Source organism: Limulus polyphemus, unplaced genomic scaffold (assembly GCF_000517525.1).
Source record: "Limulus polyphemus unplaced genomic scaffold, Limulus_polyphemus-2.1.2 Scaffold95, whole genome shotgun sequence".
Classification (NCBI taxonomy): domain Eukaryota; kingdom Metazoa; phylum Arthropoda; class Merostomata; order Xiphosura; family Limulidae; genus Limulus; species Limulus polyphemus.
This window is the reverse complement of record NW_013665705.1, coordinates 308176-315870: the sequence shown is the minus strand read 5'-3', so window position 1 is coordinate 315870 and position 7695 is coordinate 308176. Positions and strand designations below refer to the sequence as shown.

General features: G+C 33.5%; 1 protein-coding gene and 1 long non-coding RNA gene across 2 annotated transcripts in view; one reads left to right on the top strand and one right to left on the bottom strand.

The window, feature by feature from the left end:
- The window catches only part of LOC106469327, a 7338-nt gene extending 3799 nt beyond the window's left edge, over nt 1-3539 (bottom strand). The window contains exon 1 of the mRNA XM_013929820.2: nt 3272-3539. The gene's annotated coding sequence lies outside the window, so the exon portion shown is untranslated. The remainder of the gene's footprint in view (nt 1-3271) is intronic.
- A 91-nt stretch (nt 3540-3630) lies between these two features.
- Nucleotides 3631-7695, top strand: part of LOC106469282 — a 35219-nt gene continuing 31154 nt past the window's right edge. Inside the window, exon 1 of the long non-coding RNA XR_001291427.2 lies at nt 3631-3776. This is a non-coding gene — a long non-coding RNA (uncharacterized LOC106469282). The remainder of the gene's footprint in view (nt 3777-7695) is intronic.

Genomic DNA, 7695 nt, shown 5'->3' with positions numbered 1-7695 from the left:
GTGGAAATTTTGAGTATTACTAAAAGTTGTATCAAGGAAAAATAAACTGGTTTAATCACGAAAGGACTTGTATCACTGAAGTTCCCCGGAAATTATCAAACAAGCAGATATGCAACAATATCTATTGGCACATTCGGGAGAGATGAAAATAATGAAATTATTTTAATTTTGATTGCTATTTTGAAGTTATCAGAGCAAGATCCCTAGTACTGACTTGTATGCGTCTAAGGCCAAGATTAATGTGGATGTACATATATTTAATCCGAGGTGGATCAAAAAGAAGACGTAAAACTAAAACTAGTCTTTCTGTGCCTTTGATTCCAGTTCTATTGCTTAATGAGGGTTTCTATAATAAGCTGATCCATGAGTTCAACATTTCTATCTTAAATTTATCAAACCGTTAAACCAATTTGAACTTAAGTTTTATTTCAACTTACTTCAGTATAAGATGAATTGAAAACAGTTATTTCACTTTTCATCATTTGTAATTGGGTTAGCCCTTCCCATAGTCATTGTTTGAGTAATACTTGTTATACAGTAAGCTAGTGAATTCCGCTACAAATTGTTATAATAATCAAAAGGGTTAAAGTATTAGACATACAAGCAGACATTTTTTTTCTTTTCTTGAATTTAAGAGCAAATTAGGCTTTGGAAAATTATTCTAAATAATAATTAAGGATGAGAAAGTCCCAAAATATTATTTGTTTTGGTAAGTAAAAACTGCTGAGTTTGCGATCTTAAAAGTTATATACGGATACATTCAAATACTTTTATTAGCAAGATTGCTACTTCATTATGAAGTTTGTATAGTTAATAAGTTTTCCCCCAAAATGACATGGATTTTTTTATTCGTCCATAGAGAGAAAAACATAGATATTGCAAGTAATCCCGCTAATTACAGTTAGCAGGTTTTTATATAATTTATAAAAACGGGGAATTTAGTTTAAAATAGTAGGTTTGATATTACATGTAGCTGGAGAACATGAAAGTTCTGCCATGGATTACATTTCAAAATGATTTGGTTTGAATTTCTCGCAAAGCTACACAAAAGCTATCTGCGTTCGCCCTCCCTAATGTAGCAGTGAAAGAAAGCAGAGGGAAGGCAGCTAGTCATCACTATCCTCCTCCAACTCTTCGGTTACTCTTTTACCAACGAATAGTGGGATTGACCATCACAATATAATGCCTCCACAGCTGAAAGGATGACCATGTTTGGTACAACGGGGATTTGAACTTGTGACCATCAAGTTGAGAGTGGAGCACCCTAACCATATGGCCATTCCAGGCCCAATTTCAAAATGACAAAAGAGTTATGTAATACTGAAACACATTAAAGTAATTAATGATCAAGAATCTTCTTTTAAAGTTACTAGCTTTACAGTGTAGTGTTCATACGTGGTGTTTTCCAAATACCTTTAATTAGCATTCTCAGCATCTTAAAGAACAGCTTTCAAACTAAAATTTAAAAAAAAATTACGATGTCTGTTTAGGCTTAGTTTAAGCATTTATTTCATCATCTTTTTTCCCCAGGTCTGGTATAAGCTGGTGGTTAAGGCACTCGACTCCCAATCTGCAGAGCATGGATTCTAATCCCATCACAGAACATGCTACCGGTTCAGTCAAGAAAGAGTTATAATGTGACGGTCAATTCCACTATTCGATTAGAATAACCCAAGAATAGGCGGTTGGTGGTCTACCTCTTCAAAATTAGGGAGGATTAGTGCAAATAGTTGTTTAGTTACTTTACACAAATACACTAGAACCAAGAAATGTACTTTCCAAATAATTAATAGAACTTCATTTGATATCGGTACCGATTTCATAAATTTTATTATTTAAAGTAGGTGAAAGTATCCCAAACATTTAAGTAAAATATTTTCCATAATCGTTGTAAGATGAGAAATCACACACTTTCTCTTATATACGAACAAGAATATAGATAATAAGTTGCTCCATACATCATTCATATATCCCCAAAACATGTTTTAAAGACATTTTCTTTAAATGTGAAACTCATTCTCATAATCCTTTCTATTAAATTTAATATTTTAAGTTATTTCAAGTCTGTTTTAATAGTATTAGACATCTTATCACCTAGTTGAACTTAAAATATTGTTATCATTGTAATTCTCCCTTTCTTTCGAACCGCCCACTAGTGGCAAAGTGGTATGTTTGCGGACTTACAACCCTAGAATCTGGGTTTCGATACCCATGGTAGGGAGAGCATAGATAGCCCATTGTAGAGTTTTGTGCTTAATTACAAAGCTACACAATGGGCTGTCTCTGCTCTACCCACCACGGGTATCGAAAACTTAATTAATGAAAAATTAATTCATTTAATATTCAAATATTTTGTTACTGGAAAAATGTTATTGTCTCTTAATTTCGGGCAAAGCTATTCGAGGACTATTTCGGGCAAAGCTATTCGAGGACTATTTGCGATAGCTGTCCCTATTTTGTGTGTGTGTGTGTGATAGAGTAGATCGAAAACAGCTAATTAACACTACCCACCGCCAGCTCGAATGGTGGTATTTGACCGTCACTCTTATAACACATAAACGGCCCCAAATTGCGGAGGGCGATTTTTCTATTTTTTGTGGCGGTAACAAGTGCGAAACCATGAAAACTCCGATCTATAGTCGAACATGATAACCAATAGGTCACTACTGCAAATTATTCTAACGTTACATCTAACAGAAAGTTAACAAGTTTATGTCAAACACGACTAAATCTATACACATAGATCGCAAAGAGGTATCAACAGTGTAAATATTATAGTTATTGCTAAGCAAATGTCGATAAAGTGAATACCAATTAGCTATCTGCTTACCGACAATAAAAAAATCTATCACATTAAACATGGTTAAATGTGCAAATTAGCCAATTAAAAGTTTTTGTTGTTGTTGTATGGTTAAATGTTTTGATCGTCTCTATTAAAAGATTAACACAAATCTCTCTTAATTAAAAGCAATAATATTTTGAATGTCTAGGTTTGGTTTTGATTTTGAAGGATCAATTTCTCTTAACTAAAAGCAATAATATTTTGACTGTCTAGGTTTGGTTTTGATTTTGAAGGATCAATTTCAGTTCATAAAAGTATTAAACCGTTACAGCTGTTTCATTCAATCCGTCTTTATTGAAGGTATCTTAGCAAACATTGTTTCTGAAGTTCTAGTTGTCTTACTTAAACATTAATGTAAGTATTAATCATTTTCGGAAAAGCAATCTTATAAAATTTAGTAATTCGGAAATAATAAAATGGCGCGCATACCTGATTGATCCAGTGACGTTGAAACCGTATTAACAATAACCGTAACCTCCTGCAAGTATGAGCCAACAAAGCAATCAGTCGTGCGATAACACAACTGATAAAGTGTTTCCATAGCAATTTACGATCAACTATCAATTCACGATAGTTACTAAGCAAAGGTTACTTATTATTATAACAGATACGGATAGAAATAAACTCATGTGATGTATATGTCTCTTATGCGTTTCAGTTATTATTTCACAGTCTAAAGATTCGTTAATACTGTTATGACAGCGGAAGTCATGTGACGCTAGTAACACGTCATGAGCTTCTAGAAAATCTAGAATAATCGTTCTGAGAAAGTTGTGATTATTGTTGATTTCGTAGAGTTCACGTACATAGACTTATATCTACGATTAAGTGTGGAAAATTGTTTTATATGTGCTGTTTTAACTACGTACTTACATATTGTATTGGTAAATCAAGTACGTGTGTATGCCAATTTCTTAATTCACGAGTTTCACTTGTAAGTATAGCATTTAAGAAATTTTGTTGCTTTAAGTTTAATTAAGACGATTTATAGTAGTATACAAAATACTTTTAGGATTTTGATTTTTATTACTACTACTAGGCATAGTTTGATACATCTCTTGAACTTGAACAGTAAATGAGTGATAGAAGCAGATCTAGACTAGGGCGTAAATATGTTTTGGGGTTATACTTATAAACTGTACATTACATATTGACAACGGGTATAAGTTATTTTTTAAGACTCGTAACGTAGGTAAATTAATATTTTTTAACGGGGAGAAAAGTCCTTGTGTAATTTTACCTATAAAACGTGAGTTGTTACGTTACATGCATGAAAAATCGGTGTGTCGCGAAATCTCATCCCGCCGTATCGTATCTTTCAGTAAATGTCTGTTTGTGCTAACTTTATTTATTTCACTTTTTATTGTTAACAAATATATTTCGTAAGTACTATTTTATGTAATATAGACGGCCTATTTCTTTGTTTTATTTATTACATTTGTTAATTGTAAGCCTATCTGAACAAACGATTACTACGTTTGAAATAGTAATACTGTAGGCTGTAGGGCTAACGCAGTAACACTAACAGCATACGAGGAACATTTTAATTAATTAAAAACTTTTACAAATTCTGTAATTTATTAAAATTGAAATGAAAGTATCAACTCCTTATTTAATTTTATATTACAGAATGTTTAGAAGGAAGTTCTTATAAAAAATATCGCATTAACTGACTAAGACTTGTAAGTCGTTAAGTCAGCATAACTGTAACTTACACGAGACATTTGCTCATTTAGTTGTTCATGTTACTACAGTACAGTGTAGTTTAGTACTACTAGGCCCATTTATTTGTATTGTTACTATTTTAAAAAGGTAATTTGTAGTCTAGATATATATACATTAAATTATCTTTTCTCATATGTTATTACTTTTATCTGTACATGAACCATTCTATTACTAAGACTGGTGTAAAGTTATTCACACTATTTTAACATGTTACCATTCTTGTGTTTACTTAAGAATGTTGATTCTTTATACATTTCATAATTTAACTACTCTTAGCAAAAAATATAATTGTTATTACTCGAAAGTTGTATTTTAAGTACAGTAAACTGTTAATTGATAATTGTGCATTGCTTTATTATATATATAATATACTTGTGTATCTGCAGATGATCTGTCTTAATTTTTTTTATTATAAATTTGACTGAGCTGCTTATAATAAAATGAAAAGACTGAATGGGGGACATGCGCAGCAAACTGCATACCACAAAGTATTCAGGTTGTCATGAATGTGCTGACATGATATTGTTTTAAGCTGTATATTTTTAATGTAATTTGTTTGTTTGCTAGTTAGCTCTGGATTTTCATGATAACACTAAGATTGGAAGGTTTAATAAAGTTAAAAATTCTAGAAAAATCTTCACTTAAAACTGTGACTTGAGGTTTTTACCATATTTAGAAGTACATTTTATATATGAAATTGTTATTAAGAAAATTAATTTTCAAGATGGCTGATGCTAAGGGGCACGGCTTCCGTGTTTCTAAATAAGATGAAACTATAGGCGTGGCTGTCGTGTCTTCAACCCTTTATTGGCTGCTATGTGACCTACTAATGAAAAACCTATAAAAATTGGAATGTTAGTTCATTTTTCTCACTTTTTTGAAGAACCAATCTAACTTTTGTATTAGATATATAGTTTCTCTGTTTTTTTTTATATGTTCCCAAAATGGGAATGTTGGCATCTTCCCTAAGGTATTTTATATGTAATAACAAATATTCAACATTCTTGATTGTATTTTTTACTTACTGAATAAAATATGACTAAAATACCTAGAAACTACAAAATGAATCTTTTATTTATTGAACTAAAACACAATTTTGTAGCTATTATAGTTACGTAAATACATTTTCGATTTTTACAAGTAAAACGTAGAACAATTACTGTTCAGTTATTCAACTAAATAGTATAAATGTTAATGAAAATACTCTAAACTCTAAGATATTTTTTCCTTTTATTCATTGAACAGAAAGAAAATCTTTCATTATACTGGTGTAAATCTAAATGGTGTATTTAAGCGATACCTCACTACTATAAAGGCTTGGTTTGGTCTGATATTTCATTGGTAGTGTCCAGGGACACTGATGAGAAGTGGAATTCTCCGAAACTAGTCTGGCTCACACACACACCCCTAATGAAAGAATAGACCATTCCAAGCTTTTACTTGTTGTTAAACAAATGTTTAAACAACTCTATTCAATGATGTAAATCTGTTTTCTGCCTTTACAAGTTAGCAGATCATATAATTTGCATTTTATTTTCTGTGGAACACATCACTGCATGCCTTGTGTAGTCTTTTCTCACACTTAGTGCACCTCAGTCTGGTATTTTTAATGCACACACACAAAATCTGCCCTGTGAGCAAAATCACTCTTAAGAAAATCAAACTAACGCTAGGAGGCACCCAGATACAAATTAGCAATAACATCAAATTCTCAGGAATCACTTTTGACACCAGACTTACATGGAACAAACACGTACAAAATATTCACTCGTCAATCAACAAACGAATTAGTTATATAAGTTCATTAACAGCGAAACACTCAAACTGTTCACCATCAACAGCCTTAAGAATCTATAAAACATTCATCCGCCCACTTATAGAATATGGTTGCCAAATAACCTACAATATGTCTAAGAATAACCTCAAAAAACTCAAAATTCAGCAAAACAGAGCAATCAGATTATCACTAAGATTACCCACGTTCACCTCCGAAAAAATCATCCATAAACTAAGTAACCTCCCCACACTCAGAGAAAGACTAACAAAATTATCCGATAAATACCACACCAAGGCAAGCACAAGAAACAGTTTAACAGCATCATTACATAAAATATCAAGCGCGCCCACGAAACACATTTCCCCATACAATTTACACTGCCTAAATAACCCAACACAGTAAACGACTTACACGAAAAGGTCACCACTTACATCATGTCATAATCCTTTTTCTCTTTTCAGCCTGGGCACAGGTTAGATGGAATAAACCTGTGAAAGTGGGTTTTCTCCGGGTACTCCGGTTTCCCCCACATCTAAAGTATCTCTGGCATAGTCCAGAGAGCCCAACCCTGAAAAGGGTCCGTTTAATGCTAATTCATTTTAATTCTAATCCTTCTAATTCATTCTAATTCAATCTCATTTCTTTAAACAAATTCCTCAGACAAAATTATAATATAACTTCAAACCTACACTTTTGACAAAAATTCTACGCATAAGTCTAAGTTCGGAAAATTTAAAACATAATCATGTATTTTAAAAGACAATAAGGAAACTCGTTGCTTGGTGAGAGTCTTGGTCCTTCTCTCTGCCCCGTCAGCCGTCCTCGAACTTCACGAGGCTGCTTCGATCCTTTCCGACCGCCTGCACGGCTTCCCGACTCCACTCTCTAGAACCACAAACGACTCAACACGTCAAATAAATTAAGAACCACGAAGCTCAACCGAATACGCGCGGGGTTGAAGGGGAACAAATGTTCCCGAGCACCTTCGTTCTCTCTTTCTTCAAACTAAATCCCTGCCACGCTTAGTTTTTTTGTTTTGTTTTTTTTGTCCTGAGAGCAAGATTCAAGAAAGTGATTTATTTTGTCATACCTAACAGCCTTGGAAGGTGGTGCAGATGGACCTCCCTGTCTATGCCTTTCTTGTTGAACCTTTACCATAGCTCAAGCTACTCCTCTCCTAAACTGTACCCCTCGGGGTGGATTCCTGTACGTGGTGAGGGGACCTCCCAGGGAAGGTTCTGTATTCTTAGTTACCTCCTCTAGGATATAAACATCCAGCCACGTGTTTGCCGTGTGTGGCGACCCCTGAAGGGGAGGAGAGGGTCCTGGTGGTTGAGTGGTGTCTGGGGCA